The sequence below is a fragment of the Xenopus laevis genome, chromosome 9_10S, assembly GCF_017654675.1.
Source record: "Xenopus laevis strain J_2021 chromosome 9_10S, Xenopus_laevis_v10.1, whole genome shotgun sequence".
Lineage (NCBI taxonomy): Eukaryota > Metazoa > Chordata > Amphibia > Anura > Pipidae > Xenopus > Xenopus laevis.
In genome coordinates, this window is record NC_054388.1 from 91556347 (window position 1) to 91574668 (window position 18322).

At 42.0% G+C, this 18322-nt stretch overlaps 1 pseudogene; it reads left to right on the forward strand.

Moving 5' to 3' along the window:
- LOC108703128 overlaps positions 1-18322 on the forward strand; it is a 533218-nt pseudogene that overhangs the window by 210004 nt on the left and 304892 nt on the right.

An 18322-nucleotide genomic window follows, 5' to 3' on the forward strand; every position in this document is an offset into this window, starting at 1 on the left:
CTAAACCTATTTATGCTCCCTTTTTATTTATTTATTTATTTATATTAGCCCATAGGCAATTGTACTTGGGGTGCTTTATCACCCACAGAAAATCAAGCTCCCTGTCAGCAACATAGCACCAAAAAATAACTTTTTACTTTGTAGGACTCAATAATCGTCACCTTAAACCTCTTAAACTGCATTATTGCATGGAGGGACATGACCATTCCTTTGCCCGTACAGTGGTCCCAGCTCTCCTCCTAAAACATATCATTGTGTTTCTCAGCCGTGTTTCTCTGTCTTGACCATTGTCACTCCTTGCTTGACTGCTTGATTTCCATGATCTGCAATCCAAGCCCATCAGTAGCATGCTCCTCAAAGACCATTGGATTTGTTTCCAGTACCGTTTGACCCTTCTGCAAAATTCGACATTCTTGCCAGTGATGATGTAGTGGAACAGTAATTAGGGATGTCGCGGACTGTTCGCCGGCGAACTTGTTCGCGCGAACATCGGCTGTTCGCGCTCGCCGAATGTTCGCGAACGTCGCGCGACGTTCGCCATTTTGGGTTCGCCTTACCTGGCGCTTTTTTTTGACCTCTCACCCCAGACCAGCAGATACATGGCAGCCAATCAGGAAGCTCTCCCTCCTGGACCACCCCCACACCCCCTGGACCACTCCCCTTCCATATATAAACTGAAGCCCTGCAGCGTTTTTTCATTCTGCCTGTGTGTGCTTGCAAGAGCTAGTGTAGGGAGAGAGCTGTTACTGATTTCACTGATTTCTTTGAGGGACAGTTGATAGTAAGTTTGCTGGCTAGTAATCTACTTGATACTGCTCTGTATTGGAGGGATAGAAGTCTGCAGGGATTTGAGGGACATTTTAGGGTATCTTTGCTGGCTAGTAATCTACCTTCTACTGCAGTGCTCTGTATGTAGCTGCCTGCTGTGGGCACTGATCTCTTCTGATCTCATCTGCTGACTGCTGTAATAACCCAATAGTCCTTGTAAGGACTGCTTTTATTTTCTTTTTTGTTTTTTTACTTTGCTAGTTGCTACTATAAGCCCAGTGCTATTAGTCTAGCAGTGTTGGGGAGTGGGACTGGTGTGCTACTGTGCTGCTCCTAGTAGTTCAGCAGCACCAACCCGAGAAAAATATTTTTTTTAATATACATATATTTTTTTTTTCTTTTACTTATCTTACTGTTCTTTAACGTGTACAGTGCTGTTGCTGTTCTTCATAGTAGTGCACCAATAGTAGTGCACTTGCAGGCATTATTTGCTCAGTGTGTTCTTCATTTTCAAACAACAACCATCTAGCTGTGTGAGCTTGTTCACATTCTGTCTAAATATCAATAATAATACCGTCTCTAGAAACACCACCCGAGTGACGTTTTTCAGGCAGCAATCATATATATCGTATCCACTGCTGTAGTAGTGTATACGTTAACCTTGTAGGCATTATTTGCTCAGTGTGTTCTTCATTTTCAAACAACAACCATCTAGCTGTGTGAGCTTGTTCACATTCTGTCTAAATATCAATAATAATACCGTCTCTAGAAACACCACCCGAGTGACGTTTTTCAGGCAGCAATAATATATTACGTATCCACTGCTGTAGTAGTGTATACGTTAACCTTGTAGGCATTATTTGCTCAGTGTGTTCTTCATTTTCAAACAACAACCATCTAGCTGTGTGAGCTTGTTCACATTCTGTCTAAATATCAATAATAATCCCGTCTCTAGAAACACCACCCGAGTGACGTTTTTCAGGCAGCAATAATATATTCCGTATCCACTGCTGTAGTAGTGTATACGTTGACCTTGTAGGCCTTGTTTGCCCAGTGTGTTCTTCTTCTTCATTTTCAAACCACTGCCACTTAGCTGTGTGAGCTTTTTCACATTCTGTCTAAATATCAATAATAATACCGTCTCTAGAAACACCACCCGAGTGACGTTTTTCAGGCAGCAATCATATATATCGTATCCACTGCTGTAGTAGTGTATACGTTAACCTTGTAGGCATTATTTGCTCAGTGTGTTCTTCATTTTCAAACAACAACCATCTAGCTGTGTGAGCTTGTTCACATTCTGTCTAAATATCAATAATAATACCGTCTCTAGAAACACCACCCGAGTGACGTTTTTCAGGCAGCAATAATATATTCTGTATCCACTGCTGTAGTAGTGTATACGTTAACCTTGTAGGCATTATTTGCTCAGTGTGTTCTTCATTTTCAAACAACAACCATCTAGCTGTGTGAGCTTGTTCACATTCTGTCTAAATATCAATAATAATACCGTCTCTAGAAACACCACCCGAGTGACGTTTTTCAGGCAGCAATAATATATTCCGTATCCACTGCTGTAGTAGTGTATACGTTAACCTTGTAGGCATTATTTGCTCAGTGTGTTCTTCATTTTCAAACAACAACCATCTAGCTGTGTGAGCTTGTTCACATTCTGTCTAAATATCAATAATAATACCGTCTCTAGAAACACCACCCGAGTGACGTTTTTCAGGCAGCAATCATATATATCGTATCCACTGCTGTAGTAGTGTATACGTTAACCTTGTAGGCATTATTTGCTCAGTGTGTTCTTCATTTTCAAACAACAACCATCTAGCTGTGTGAGCTTGTTCACATTCTGTCTAAATATCAATAATAATACCGTCTCTAGAAACACCACCCGAGTGACGTTTTTCAGGCAGCAATAATATATTCCGTATCCACTGCTGTAGTAGTGTATACGTTAACCTTGTAGGCATTATTTGCTCAGTGTGTTCTTCATATTCAAACAACAACCATCTAGCTGTGTGAGCTTGTTCACATTCTGTCTAAATATCAATAATAATACCGTCTCTAGCAACACCACCCGAGTGACGTTTTTCAGGCAGCAATAATATATTCCGTATCCACTGCTGTAGTAGTGTATACGTTGACCTTGTAGGCCTTGTTTGCCCAGTGTGTTCTTCTTCTTCATTTTCAAACAACAACCATCTAGCTGTGTGAGCTTGTTCACATTCTGTCTAAATATCAATAATAATACTGTCTCTAGCAACACCACCCGAGTGACGTTTTTCAGGCAGCAATAATATATTCCGTATCCACTGCTGTAGTAGTGTATACGTTGACCTTGTAGGCCTTGTTTGCCCAGTGTGTTCTTCTTCTTCATTTTCAAACAACTCCCATCTAGCTGTGTGAGCTTGTTCACATTCTGTCTAAATATCAATAATAATACCGTCTCTAGAAACACCACCTGAGTTGTTGTTGTTGTTGTTTTAAAAATAATGCCAGGCAAAGGCAGGCCACGCAGAGGCACAAGGGGCCGTGCTGCTATGCTATCCTGTGGCCCTAGGAAATTGCCCAGTTTTAAAAAGGCAATGACCCTGAACTCCCAAAATGCTGAAGAGGTAGTTGACTGGCTTACACAGCACACCCCATCCTCTACCGTTTCTAACTTTACCACAACATCCTCATCCTCCACTGCTATGGGCACCCCACGTAACACTTCCTCCACCACCGGCGCCCCTTCTTCACTGGAGTCAGAGGAGTTATTTTCACATGAGTTTCTTGAACTGAGTGATGCGCAACCATTATTGGCAGAAGAAGATGAAGGAGATGAGGACGTTACACCAGATTTATTTCTGGCAGAGAACACAACAGAGATGGACATAATGAGTGATGACGAGGAGGTCCCCGCTGCTGCTTCCTTCTGTGAGCTGTTAGAAGAAATTGATGCATCTGAGGAGAATGAGGATGAGGAGATTGATGTTTTATGGGTGCCCAGTAGAAGAGAGGAAGAGGAGGATAGTTCAGATGGAGAGACGGAGAGTCAGAGAGGCAGGAGGAGAATAAGACTTAGAAGAAGCAGGGAGGACAGCTCGCAGGGAACAGTAGGGCAACAACATGTATCGGCACCTGTGGTCAGCCGGCCAACGCACCCGCCATTGCCGCCAACGCCGCCGACTTCTACTGTTACCGCCAGATTGCCAGCCTCAAAAAGGTCAGCAGTGTGGGATTTTTTTAATGTGTGTGCCTCTGACAAAAGCGTTGTCATTTGCAATGAGTGCAGTCAGAAACTGAGTCTTGGGAAGCCCAACAGCCACATAGGTACAACTTCTATGCGAAGGCACATGAACGGCAAGCACAAAGCACTTTGGGAGCAACACCTCAAAGGCAACAGGCAAACTAAAAGCCACCCTCCTTCTGGTCAGCATCTTACTGCTCTACCTCTGCTGTCCTTCACCCGTCTGAACCACCCTCCACTCCGCCTTCCACCTTGACCACCAGTTCCCATTCCCAGTCATCTGCCCCCAGCCAAGTTTCTGTGAGGGCCATGTTTGAGCGTAAGAAGCCAATGTCTGCTAGTCACCCCCTTGCCCGGCGTCTGACAGCTGGCTTGTCCGCACTCTTAGCCCGCCAGCTTTTACCATACCAGCTGGTGGACTCTGAGGCCTTCCGCAAATTTGTAGCAATTGGGACACCGCAGTGGAAGGTACCCAGCCGCAATTTTTTTTCAAAAAAGGGAATACCACACCTGTACCACCATGTGCAGAGCCAAGTCACCGCATCTCTGTCACTTAGTGTTGGGCCAAAGGTCCATATGACTACTGACGCATGGTCCTCCAAGCATGGTCAGGGCAGGTATGTCACCTACACTGCCCACTGGGTGAACTTGGTAATGGCTGGGAAGCAGGGAATGTGTAGCTCAACAACGACAGTGGAGTTGGTGTCACCGCCACGGATTGCACGCGGTTCTGCCACCACCTCTACTCCTCCTTCGCTCTCTACCTCGTCTTCTTCCTCTTCTTCGTCCTCTGCTGCTGGGTCCTCCACACCTGTGCACCCCCAGCTCCCCCTAGGCTATTCGACGTGCCAGGTACGCCGTTGTCATGCTGTCTTGGGGATGACGTGCCTGGAAAGCAAAAACCATACCGGATCTATACTCCTGTCATCTCTGCAGTCACAGGCCGATCGGTGGCTGACCCCACACCAACTGAAGATCGGAAAAGTGGTGTGTGACAATGGAAGCAATCTGTTGGCAGCACTGAGACTGGGCAATTTAACACATGTGCCCTGCATGGCACATGTTCTGAATTTAATAGTACAACGTTTTGTCTCAAAGTACCCAGGATTCCAGGACGTTCTCAGGCAGTCCAGGAAGGTGTCGGCCCATTTCAGACGGTCCTACACAGCCATGGCACGCCTTGCTGACATTCAGCAGCGGTACAAAATGCCAGTCAGGCGTTTGATTTGCGACAGCCAGACTCGCTGGAATTCAACGCTCCTCATGTTGGAACGTCTGCTGCAACAACAAAGAGCCGTCAACAAATACCTGTTTGAACTGGGTGGTAGGACTGGATCTGCAGAGCTGGGGATTTTTTTACCCCGTTACTGGGTGCTTATGCGCGATGCCTGCAGGCTCATGCGCCCTTTTGAAGAGGTTACAAATATGGTCAGTCGCACCGAAGGCACCATCAGCGACCTAATACCCTTCGCTTTCTTCCTGGAGCGTGCCGTGCGACGAGTGACAGATGAGGCTGTAGACCAGCGTGACGAGGAGCAGGAAGCGCACGATTTCTGGTCGGAATCACCAGAACGAACCCAGGCACCTGCTGCAACGCAGGGAGAGGTGTCAGAAGTGGAGTCAGAGGAGGAAGGTGGCTTTGTGGAGGAGGAGGACCAACAGGAGCAGGCTTCCCAGGGGGCTAGTGGTGACCTTTTGGGGACCCCTGGTCTTGTACGTGGCTGGGGGGAGGAGACCGTGGATGATGCAGTCCTTGATAACGAGGAAGCGGAGATGGATACCTCTGCATCCAACCTTGTGAGAATGGGGTCTTTCATGCTGTCATGCCTGTTGAAGGACCCCCGTATCAAGAGGCTTAAGGAGAAGGACCTGTACTGGGTCGCGACTCTACTAGACCCTCGGTACAAGCATAAAGTGGCAGAAATGTTACCAACATACCACAAGTCTGAAAGGATGCTGCATTTAGAAACCAGCCTGCAAAACATGTTGTACAATGCTTTTAAGGGTGATGTCACTTCAGGAACTCATCAACATTCCAGGGGCAGAGGTGCCAGTAATCCTGCCACGAGCGCACCTGCAAGGACAAAGCACTTTGGCCACTCTGTAACGTCAGACATGCAAATGTTTTTCAGTCCAAGGCAGCGGCAGAACCGTTCGGATCCACCCTCAAAGAATGCCTCGACCGGCAGGTAGCGGACTACCTGGCATTAACTGCAGATATCGACACTCTGAGGAGCGATGAACCCCTGGACTACTGGGTGCGCAGGCTTGATCTGTGGCCAGAGCTGTCACAATTTGCCATGAACCTCTTGTCTTGCCCCGCCTCAAGTGTCCTCTCAGAAAGGACCTTCAGTGCAGCAGGAGGGATTGTAACTGAGAAGAGAACTCGCCTAGGTCACAAAAGTGTGGATTACCTGACCTTTATTAAATGAATGAGGGGTGGATCTCGGAGGGTTACTGCACGCCGGAAGACTTGTGCTGAGTTTCTGATTCTGACTCCCCATGCAGCTGTCCTTCTCTGCACGCCTCATGACTCCACATACAGCTGTCCTTTAGCGTCCTCCTCCCTCCACCACCGTTACAAACTAGGGTGCAAACCCTACTGGTTTAATTTGAATCCAGGTAAATCCTGAGTTTTTCTGGCCTCTGTGCTTCAGTGGCTGTGACAAAAAAATTGAATATTTTCAGCATTTATATGGCATATTTTTTATGGCCTCTGTGCTTCAGTGGCTGCGACCAAAAAAAACAGAATATTTTCTGCATTTATATGGCATATTTTTTCTGGCCTCTGTGCTTCAGTGGCTGTGACAAAAAAATGAATATTTTCAGCATTTATATGGCATATTTTTTCTGGCCTCTGTGCTTCAGTGGCTGTGACAAAAAAATGAATATTTTCAGCATTTATATGGCATATTTTTTCTGGCCTCTGTGCTTCAGTGGCTGCGACAAAAAAAACAGAATATTTTCAGCATTTATATGGCATATTTTTTATGGCCTCTGTGCTTCAGTGGCTGCGACCAAAAAAATTGAATATTTTCAGCATTTATATGGCATATTTTTTCTGGCCTCTGTGCTTCAGTGTCTGCGACAAAAAAAATTTATATTGTTAGCATTTATATGGCATATTTTTCCTGGCCTCTGTGCTGCAGTGGCTGCGACCAAAAAAAATTAATATTGTTTGCATTTATATGGCATATTTTTTCTGGCCTCTGTGCTGCAGTGGCTGCAACAAAAAAAAATTAATATTGTTTGCATTTATATGGCATATTTTTTCTGGCCTCTGTGCTGCAGTGGCTGCGACAAAAAAAAATTAATATTTCAGCATTTATATGGCATATTGTTTCTGGACTTCTGGTTCAGTGGCTGCGACAAAAAAAACATAATTTTTCAGGAAAGTACACATGCCTAATTTTTCAGGGTTCTGCAACAGTGGCAAAATCGCATCTTTTATGGTCACCGCAGGTGATCAATAAAGTAGACCAAAACTGGGCCCACACTGCAGAATCAGTGTTTTTTGGTTCACTTCACTGTACATTCAATTACCTCTACCTGACCGTGCACGTGCGCACAAGCACGGTGACTGCTAAACACACCACTACAGAAATATTGCCACCAACAGGACGAACATCCTGGAGGTGACAAGCAACTAGTAATTAAAAACTATTATTTGCTCACTTGACGGTATCATTCATTAAAGCTCTTTGCGTCTTTTTGCGTTGCAGTAAGCACCGCGTTTCGTCTTTGCGTGTGAACAGGCTGTAACCTTTACACGACTTGATTGGCATGTAGACGCCGGACGTTTTAAAGCATTTTATTACACAGGTTTAGAAATGTAGTGTGATTTCTGCCCTTTACAGCACAAAACGCAGCGCTGTGTCAACAATGGATTTTTTAGAAACATTTTTGCCCTTGATCCCCCTCTGGCATGGCACTGTCCAGGTCGTTGCACCCTTTAAACAACTTTAAAATCATTTTTCTGGCCAGAAATGTCTTTTCTAGCTTTTAAAATTCGCCTTCCCATTGAAGTCTATGGGGTTCGCGACGTTCGCGAACCGTTCGCATTTTTGACGCAAGTTCGCGAACTTTTTTTCCGACGTTCGCTACATCCCTAACAGTAATGTATTTCAACTGGGCAGTGATGCTTTTTAGAGTTGGCTAGGAGACCCAATATGCAGTTTCCTGTTAAGGTGATATAATAGGAATAGGTACCGAACCTGTAGATCTTACAATCGAAATGCACGGGCAATATCTATAAAGGTGGGTTATACAGTATGTGCTGCCATTGCCTAAAATTTTTGCTGGCTTTGCCTTTTCTGATCTGCTTTGATAAACCATTTTTATCTCTCCTACTTTTTCAGCTTCACTTATTTGATATTTTTGCATTTGGAGCGAAGACAGACTCTTGACATGACAACAGATGAGTCCAAGTTCATTTCAACTTGGAATCCTGGTTGGCATACAAACACTTTCCCTTTGCATACGTTTTTGGAAATTATTTAATTTGCAGCACTTCAACTCTATTGGTTGTGTTTGGAGCCCAAACCAGAACTCTTTCCTCCAGAATTGTGAACTAGCAACTAAGAGATGTTGAGGCCTAAAACCATTGGGCAACCAACGATTGTCAATTAATGGGAAAGCACCCTAATTTTGCCCAAAGCCTGTATAATGACATGCCCATAACTGCTACCAGCACAAGAATTGGTGTCAGACTGGGTTGTCTGGAGCCCACTGGGGTTGACAACTCAGGAGCCCCTCACCCCAGCTTTAAAACTCACCAGTAGCATCACCTAATCCTCCCCCGGCCCTTGCACCAAGGGTTACTCTTTCTGGGGTAGGAGCGAAGCGCTTGTCTCACCGCAGGGCGTGGGCCAGGGTCAGATGCTGGGGCAAAGGGTCCCAAAGGGTTTTTCCCAGTGTCGAGCCAGCCCTGATAGAATTCTCTACAACTCAAATCTAAATTAACGCTTAGGGGCAAATTTACTAACCTCTGAAAATTCGCCAGCGACGGCTTCGCTCACAGTGCAACACTTCGCCAGGCGTAGATTCACCAGGACAACGCTAATTCACTAAAATCCGAAGTTGTTTCCAGGGCGCAGAACACTGGCGAAGTTGCGCTAGCGTTACTGAGCCAAGTGAAGCGAAGTTGCGGTAGCTTTGCCTAATTTGCATATGGCGGGAAGTTAAAGTTTAATGGATCTACATGTTGCAGCAAATACTTTATACTACAGAAGCCCGGGAAACCTTAATAAAATAAAGTTGTTATATTGCCCTACACATGAGCCCACTGTATACTGTAGTTTATGTGCCATATGTTAGGAAATGTAGGGGGGAAGCTGATTATCCCATAACATTTTACACTCTTTTGCAGCCTATCACCCTGAAAAATGGAAAAGTCGCCAGCGTTTTTTGGGACTTTTTCAATTCTTTTTTGAGGAAGGCCTATCTACTCTATTGCACTTCACTTGGTCTGAGGTGGCGCAAAAGGTAACTATCAGTAAAATCTGCATCTCAGTGAATTCGCCTGGCGTTAGGGAGCAAAGTACCACTAGAGTCTATCTCCTTCACTAGCAAAGTTACGCCGGTGACTGTTAGTAAATCAGCGAAGTTCCAAAATGATGTCACACTGCCAAATTTTCGCCAGCGTCAGTCACTTTGCCCTTTAGTAAATTTGTCCCTTAGTCTCTTTCAGGAAATCATAACTTATGTTAATAGTTCGTAGAGATTTTATCTAATTTTAGTAGTAGAAGCATAACCTGACAGCTGATATTTTGACAGAAACTGAGAAGATATAGCCCCATGAAAAACAGGGTTTCCCAGCTCTGCTCTTACCTAAATCCTTATTCCAGATTGTTTTTCATATAAAGCTAAAAGTGTCCCATTTTTTATTTAATCTAAGATAATGCATATACTCATGATACAGTGCAACTAATATTTCCAGGGGCTGTGAGAGTAGCATAAATTGCTGGAACTGATATACTTATTCTTCCCAATTTTTCTTCCCGACTATTCTCGATGCCTCATTTATGCCGCAGCTCTGCAAAATTCTTCCATCATATCTGTTAAATTACGGGGCTGGAGTTACAAAGCAAATTATGTAGGAAGATTCCAATTGCCTGGTAGGCCTGAAAATGCTCCGTTATTAAAATCTGTGTGTACAATATCGCCTAAAGTAGACATGAAAAGCTTAAGGCATATTAAAACCTACTCTAAAACTAAATGTTAAATATATTGGTAAAAATTTGATGTTGGAGGCATAGATTTTTTTCCCCTTAATATGACTTACATTTCATTCTAAGTTATGGAAATTGTATCTACTCAATACCAGCAATTTCCATAATAGCCTATTTGGACTTTGTTCAGTTGAAATGTATTTTAATCTTGCAGACTAATAGAATATCTACTTTTCATTACATTCATAGGTTAATGTGCCACATTATTAGATTTGTATAAACAAACAACAACAAAAAAACCCCAAAATGAAGCCCTTACTTGTGAGATTTATTGTGTTGTATTGCTTTTCATTAAAAGCATGTTATTTTATTGTTTTGCAATCTTTTTGTCACAGTTCAATAAGAATACTAGAGCATATGAATAATTACACCTGTTTTTGTGTGGCTTGGTATTTGTAGTCACACATCAGTTTATTCTGTCCTCTTTGCCGCCTCCCTGATCCTTCCATAAACTTTATGCCTTCTCCACTTTTTCCTCAACCTTTGTACCTACTCCTCCTCTATCCTCCTCCTTTATTATTAACATGTATTTAGAAAGTGGCAACATATTCTGGTGAACTGAATAACAGATGAGTTTATACATCAAAATGCCATACAGATAGAGTTCATGAGAGCCCATTCCTAATTATTTTCTTCATTGTGCTCTTTCCCTGATCTCTGTACTCTTGTAAACAGTTGTCTGTCCTTAATTAGGTTCATTTGATAGAAATACAGTATTTTTACAACTAAGCAGAAATAGCTGTGCACAACCCCTAGCAGGTCTTTTAATCCTGCCTGCTCCTGTGCTGATCCCCTTAAAAGCCTAGGATCTGGTGTAACAGGCTACACTATTACCAACGTTGGCAGTAAACCTTTGGTCATCCTTAATTGGCCTTAATTTGCCTTGTAGTGTTGAACTGAATATGACTCATTGCATGAGTTATTGACATGCTTTGTTCTCAAATGAAAACTTAAACCTACATTTGTCACTGTTACAGACTTTTTTCTAGTAGGGTTATTTATGCTCCAGACTTTCATTACTGAATTTCAAGTGCAGGCCTTGAAGTGATATCCTATTCCTGAGCCTAGTGACTTGAGTCCCTATACTAGCAGGTAACACCCTGGGTAATATCCCTTCTGTCCTCCTTGTTGGAGCTTCAGGCTGCTAAACTAGCTACCCACAAAACCTTAACCTGCAAAATTCTGCCATTGTAGGACCTGCATCCTACCTGCATCTTCCCACTTCATGGACTACTTTTTCACACACCTCTGTTTTCAAGACAAGGGAATATTCACGAGCAGAGAACTGTACTTTTCCAGTCTGACTAAAACCCACCCTAACTCGCAAAGTTATCTCTAATTTCAACCTGAACTGTACTGATCTAGGGGTCCTGGGACAACCTGCCTTTAAGTGCAGTTAATGTTGCAAAGTATTGGGGTGCCTAGTGACTTGAGTCCCTATACTAACAGGTGACACCCAGGGTAATATACCTTCTGGCCTCCTTATTAGAGCCACAGGCTCCTCGACTAACTACCCTAATTTTGCTTGCCAAGTTCAAGCTATTAGAGATCTTTTCTAACACTGTCTTGTCTTACTGAGACCTAGCTCCACCTCCGGCTCTTTTGAAAACAACTACACCATTCATTAAGTGGGGTTCCACAGAAAGATGCCAAGCACTTAGTGACTTTCATTTAAATAGACAAAGGAACCCTTACACCCTTGGTGAACTACTGAACTGTAAGGGAAATACTTTGACCTGCAATGGGAAACAATGTTCTCTTCCAACTGCAAAACTGGACTAGCTCTTTACTGTCCCAACCCTTAAGGAAAAAAAATCTATTTACTGCCCTTTGGCCTAGAGTTCTTAGAACATTCCCTCTCTGTGTTTAGCCTCAGTCCTTTGCATGGTAAATGAAATATTGTTTTACTCCATAGACTACAATGGGAAAATGACTTTATTATTGTTTAATTATTGTATTCTTCATAAAGCTCTGACACATTCTGCAGTACATTACAGAGACTATGTATTGTTCACATCACTCCCTGCCCAGTGGAGCTTACAGTCTAAGAACCCTATCAAATTCACACAAACGCACTATGATCAATTTTTCCACTGCACTTTGCGGAGATTAATATGAAATTAATGCTAATTGAATTGTGTTTGCTACTTATATATTTTGTAGCCAACAGAATATCCTGGAAAGGTCTGTTTGCCAACCTATTCAGCTCTCATGGAAAGACCATCAGCAGGCTACAGGAACATTTTCATGTGGAAATATTCATTTTAGATTTGTGCAGCTGTTGAAAAGAATAATAGAGGCATAGAAAATGTTTCATTTTATGCACTGGCTTTATTTGGTGGATATTAACATCCTTTCCCTCCCACACCTAATCAAACGACTCTTGTTTTCTATTTTTTCCTTTATTGGATATTAAAAAGAAGGAATGCAGGAAAAAAGGAATGTGAGCATAAACAGGTTTGCGGGAAATGAGAAGTTTATGTATTTGCCTGTGCACAACGTAAAGTATCAGATTCTTAGGCATCAACCCTTAATGACGCTTATGTGTTTATGTGTTTCCCTCTGCTTTGTGCTGGGGTCATTACTTATGTACTTGAAAATATACTACTTATTCGACAAGCAACAACATGTATTCATGGGGAAATTATGTTGTTTCTTTATGAATGCTTTGCTGACATTATACTTCCAGACTATTGGTGGCCATTCACTGGCTGATATCCTTTGGTATTGGACCGAATTGCCTGTGGGCCACGCTTATGAACTCTGTAGAACTGCCGTGGCCAAATTTTTATTTTCATTTGTTTGAGCTATCAGATCTACAGAAAGTAAAAGAGGTGCTAAGGTTCCTTTTCACGTTCTCATCTGCCAATTCACCATGCACCGTAGTGATGATCAGTTTGAACCGAATACTGTGGGACCAGTCCAGTCCGTCCAGTTTGGGTTGAAATTAGGGTAACCATTATGGGTTAGGGTTGGTTGCTGGTCAGACCAGTGTCAGACTGGGACACCAGGAGCCCACCAAAAAACCTTAGACCAGGGGCCCACCAAAAGTTTTTAGACCAGAGGCCCCTTTTCAGTACTATTTTCTTCCACTCCTCACTCAACCGCTATTCTTCTAGTTTCTTTTCTTTACATAATATAATCTATTATTCCACCTATTTAGCCTCTTTTTTCTCATAGAAATAGGGAATGGCCATGAAATAGGCAAGTTTAGCAACACAAGGGCCCACTGGGAGTTTTCCTGGTATCCCGGTGGGCCAGTCCTACACTGGGTCAGACTGAGGAATCACAGCCCTCCTCTGCTCTCTGAGATTCCCTGTATGTGCTTGAAAAAGTAGCATATGCTGTGGGAAGATACAGGGTGCATGTAGTACAATGGCAACATTTTGTGGGTTAAGATTTTGTGGGTCAGGCTCAGGTGCAGGTTATGTTTTTCCTGACCCGCATATGGTAACATTTAATGGTAACATGAGAAAAAACAAAACGTTATTCATTTTCTCTAATGAGACCAATTCTTACCGTGTTCTTCTGTAGTCCCACCCCTTTCTAGTAAAACACACACACTTTTATTTGGAATACATGACTTTCTTGGGAAAAAGCATTGTAAATTGCTATATAACACAAAATAATACACAATATAAAAAGCATTTTTTTTTTAGTGACAGTCATACCTGGTGTATACTGCAGAAAAACTGTCAGTCAAAAGGATACTAGATAAGTAGCCATTCATTCACTATTCATGTTTTTTTTAACACCTAAAGATAATTGTTTATAGCAGATGTCCCCAACCTTTTTTTTATATGTAAAAAGAGTTGGAGAGCATCACAAGCATGAAAAAAGATCCTGGGGGTGCCAAATAACATCTGTGCTTGGCTACTTGTTAGCAGGGACATTTCCAGCATTAGTCACCCCTCCCCCATCGCGCTTACCTTCAGATCACCAATGGGGGTCCGGTGGGGGGTGCATCGCAAGCGCAGAGAGAGAGAAATTTAGTTTAATAACCGTAAATTCGGCTCTTAAAGTTACCAGGAGCGGCTTTTTGCAAGGAGCTCATCTTTGCTTAATGGCAGAAATGTGGACTATCAGCCTACAGGAGGCTCTGTTTGGTTTGTATTCAACCAAAAGTTGCCCCCAAGACTTTAAAAAAACAAGCACCTGCTTTGAAGCCACTGGGAGCAAAAACCAAGGGGTTGGTGAGTAACGTTGCTCATGGTTGGGGATCAATGGTGTATGGGATGAACCTGGGTGCTTTAAACACCATGTTTTAAAGTAGTGAAATCATAAGGCACCAAAGCCCCAAGACAAAGACAAAAGAAGCAAAATTGGCTACTGGAACAGCAACCAACCAGGCCCAGATTTGTGGAAAGGCCACCTAGGCCCGGGCCTTGGGTGGCAGGATTTTAGGGGGGCAGCATGCTGCCCAACCAAACCCACATTGGTTCAAAAGCACTGGGGATGCGCTGGAGATACAATAATTTTTTTAATTTCCTGTGCGCCAATCCCCGTTGCTCCAGTCCAGATGATGAAAATTTGCATCAATAAAGGGGAGGGGACAGGGGCGATGAACAGCAGTGGGCCTAGGGGCACCCACTATGTAAATCCGGCCCTGCAACCAACGGCAGACAATCATCTGGTAGCAATTGTTTGGGTAAAAACTTGACCTGGTCAATCTTTGCACCTTTTTTTTACAGTACCCTAAACATGTCTAAACAGGATTAACATGCCTATACTAAGAATCATTGCACCAGGATATAATTCAACAATGGCAGAGCTAAATTAATAACACAAAAAGCATACGGGACATTGCTATAACAGCTTCTAAGGCCCCTTTAACCTAATGGTTTTGCCATTAAGTCTAATCTTTATTGAGGAACCAAAAAATTGTAAAAAGAAAAAAAAAATATATTTTCATTTATAATTAGCACAATTAAGTAAGATTCAAAATGAGAGCTGCTTTACCCATTTAGGACATTAGGCAGAATATTCCCATCTAGAAGCCAGTACCTGGAAGCTGGGCCTGGAGCATCAGCACATTTCAGGCTTGTGACTTCATAGAGGTGAACTAAAATGCTTGGCAGCTGCATGAAGACAAAGTCTGATTGCAAATGTAAAATGCGTTTATAAAGGGGAATCTGCCTCCTGTGACTGGCATAATAGCAGAGGCATTAAAGTGGAGTTCTTAGAACTGTTTTTCTATTACTCTCTAGAATCAGCTTCTTTTTCCCAAACTGTCTCCTATGAATCTATTGAATTTATATTTTTCTAGCAGAAACCTGACTTTAAAGTAGGTATCTCTGAAAATGGTTAATATTTATAGCTGATGCCATCAGAGCATCACAGTGGTATGTGTCTGCCATTAGCAGCCAGTGAAAAATTTTCACACTGCCTAAAATCTAACCGAATAAATCGAAGAAAGATACTCATCAGGGAAGCCATTATTTTAGATCTGTTTGCTGTTCCTTGGGCTGTTGTTTGGCACCTCCGTTTTGTGTGTACCTCTTATTTTGCTGTCAAGAAACAGTTTTTAAGCATTGACCTTTGGTTTAGAAGCAGGGACATTAACACTGGATTAGTGAATGAAATTGGTGGGCTAGGCCTAAAGTTAAGATGTAAAATTAAGTCCAACAAAAGATTGTAAGAAAGATTGTTTATTTGAATGTCCCGTATTGCATTTCAATTGCCATGGCCAACAGCCCTTGGAACAAAAGTTAGAGCCTCCAAGAAACTTACCTATTGGTTTCTAGTAGCATCGATGCCTTTCTCGTGTATTCTTATGGCAAACCTACAAGGTCCATTGCACCATATTGCAGAGTTTCCGTGCATACTTGCTTATCATTTCTTGAGCCCCTATTGTGAGATTAAATTAACAATTAACCTACAGGAAGTTACTGTTGTGATGTCCTCTTCAAGAATGCATGGCAAAGCGTATTTGTATATTAACATTAGTTCATGTTTGGGATTCTTCTTCACAGGTTTGTCATTCCCAAACTTTGAAAGTTCAGAGCAGTTGCTGAGGGACCAAGTCTGAAGGTCAGTTATGGAAAATAGACAAATTTTCTCTTCTACGTTCTGAATGGCCAGCTTGAAGGTCAATTAGGGTTAGATCTGGAAAGACAATTATTTTCTGTCCTAGATGTAAATGAAGGCATGACTGAATCACTAATGCTGCAATATTTCCATAAATCCTTAACCCTGTCGTGGATTAAAGGGTACCACGATAATTTCTGGACCTTAGAGGGGATAGAACCTGAACATTCTCTTTGGTTTGCCTTTAACATGTACATTTTCCAACACTAGAGTCATATAGATGTTTTACATTCTTAATTGGGTTGCTTTGTATACAATTCCCTTTTATACCATAGAGTCATGTGCTGTCCCTCTCTTTGTCTTATTGGTGCAACTTTGAGGAGAACAGAAAATAATCGCTCCCAAAGAAGAGCTATTAATTAGCCTCCATACTAATTTCAACCGTTTGTGTCAGAATACATTTACTTTGTAGGCAGAAAATGTTCGCACTGTTATTAGTTTCTTGATATTAATATGCTGCTCCATGACAGGATCACTATCTGTTCTGCCCGTGTTTAGGTCGTGCTGCATCTGTGCTCCTCCTCGCACGTTCTCCAGGCAGCTCCAGCTAGACTTGTTTAATGAGCATGTGTGCTTTGTATCTACAAAAAGGATCCCATGTCTCCGTTTTAGAGGGAAAACACATAGAAAGGCCTTTATTTGACCAGCCCCAGAGATCGATTAATAGCACTGTTTCATTATTTTACCGTCACAGTTATAACTTACAGCCGGAGACCTCCTCCTTTGCTAAGGCAGATGTGCGCTCTGGCAGGCTGGGTATAATTGCTATGTTTGCTGGGGAATTGTTTATTACACCCTATACTGCAATTTACTGGATTTTTTGTTTCTTTTTTACTGTTTGGTCTAATGAATATTTCAGGTGTATCCAAATTACTATAACCAATAATGATACTTTTTCTCTTCAAGCTACAGTCAGACCGCACATTTTCTTATTTTTCATATTTCTGCAGACTGTGCCATTTTATGTTATTTACAGAATAACATTTCAGTGTTGCCAGTTGTTGAGTAAGAACTATGTTTTTGCTTTCTAAGCATTTTAATGTTTCCTGTTCATGAATGTAATTGTATGAGAGTCATTGCCCATGTGGTTCTTTTTTATCTCTTTGCTTGTTTTTTCAGCAAGCAAAAAATTCATCGCACTTAGGGGGTTATTTACTAAACGTGTGATTTTTTTAAATAAAATCTGACTTTTAAAAAAATCACAAATTTTTCGGAATTTATTAAACCCCAATGATGGAAAAGTCAGAATCAGAAAATCTCAGCATTTTACCATCTCAGACCTGTTGAGGTTGCATTTAAGTCAATGGGAGAAGTCCCAATGAATTTTTTATGTGTGCTAGGTTTCGTGCAATACCCCAAAATTTTTTGAGCAAAAAGCATAAGAGTTTTCGGGTGAAAAAATCCTAAAAAAACTTGAAAATCAGAGGAAAAATCCAAAAAAATCGTGAAAATTTGATTCTTTCTTGTAAAGCAAATCTTCTGGAAAATGTAATAATAAATAAGTGTAAAAAACCTGATCGGAGTTTGTAGCAGAAAATATTGAGATAAATCCAGACTTTGATAAATAACCACCTAAAGTTTGGAAAACACCAGGCTTCTTCCAACCACATTAATCCTATGGGAAATGGTTTAGATGGAACTGTTGCTACTCACAGTTGATGGTCAATGGAGCCATTTACTACTGAACACCATTAAATTACTTTTTTTTAGTTGCTTTCCTGACAAACTTACAAAGCCTTGCCTTTGAGAGTGAGTAAGTGCTGGAGAATGTGTTTGGGTTATCATTAGCTAAGATAATTAGTCTTTAAGCAGCAAAATGCTTTTGGATCTGGAATATTTCTGTAATATGGAGCTCCATGCCTTAAGGCTTCTAAAAAGCATTAATACTCTGAAGAGAGGGATTGTTTGGTTGCCAACATGGATTTATGCTAGCTAAGCTAACATCCACTACAAGGTACTGTCTTATTGCAGAGAAAAAGCAGACCAGTCACAATAT